This window comes from Bufo gargarizans, unplaced genomic scaffold, assembly GCF_014858855.1.
Source record: "Bufo gargarizans isolate SCDJY-AF-19 unplaced genomic scaffold, ASM1485885v1 original_scaffold_887_pilon, whole genome shotgun sequence".
Taxonomy (NCBI): domain Eukaryota; kingdom Metazoa; phylum Chordata; class Amphibia; order Anura; family Bufonidae; genus Bufo; species Bufo gargarizans.
In genome coordinates this window covers 14875-15682 of record NW_025334744.1, presented here as the reverse complement: position 1 = coordinate 15682, position 808 = coordinate 14875, and the positions used below count along the sequence as shown (strand labels likewise).

The 808-nt window shown below is 48.9% G+C and overlaps 1 non-coding gene across 1 annotated transcript; it reads left to right on the top strand.

Moving 5' to 3' along the window:
* The first annotated feature begins 324 nt into the window (after nt 1-324).
* TRNAG-GCC lies at nt 325-395 on the top strand. The gene has a single exon. It is a non-coding gene; the product is annotated as a tRNA-Gly (tRNA).
* Nucleotides 396-808: the final 413 nt, after the last annotated feature.

Genomic DNA, 808 nt, shown 5'->3' with positions numbered 1-808 from the left:
AGATTATTACACCACTGACCCCTCTAGAGATCTGCAGAACATCGCTCTGTCCTCTCTACCTCCTGACAGATACATAGTGATAGTTTCTGCAGATTATTACACCACTGACCTCTCTAGAGATCTGCAGAACATCGCTCTGTCCTCTCTACCTCCTGACACATAGTGATAGATCCTGCAGATTATTACACCACTGACCTCTCTAGAGGTCCGCAGAACATTATAAGACAACAACTCTCATCGTGCTCTGTGGAGAAGCAAGTATGGAGGGTTTGGTGCGGATCCTCAGGAATTCCACATCTGCCCGGGGCTGAGCTCACAGCTGCAGCATTGGTGGTTCAGTGGTAGAATTCTCGCCTGCCACGCGGGAGGCCCGGGTTCGATTCCCGGCCAATGCACAGCAGATTTTTTTTTCTGTATACGTTTTTTCTCTATATCTGTGCATTTATATAAATCTGATCTTAGAAAACGGTGACTTTTTATCACTGGTGGAAGCATTGACGACCTGTGGCTTTAGCGGTCTTTCTGTTTGCGGCTCAGAATCGCAGCGTCGGTCTGTCCTGGCGGATTTTATGCGATCTGAAGTAGTGGAGCGGGGAAGTAGACCTGGCGGCTCTGCCTTGTGGCCGGAGGACCTGCTGGGGTCATGTGCAGGTCTTTTGGATCATAGTACAAAGCAGCCATGTTGCCTTTTTGGTACTGATTTTTGGCAAAAAACTCAATAAAACTGCAGTGCACATCCAGTCTGTGGCCCCCGGGAGCCGCCCAAACTGCCCGTATTGTAATCTATTATTGCTTACTATGCTGCGGG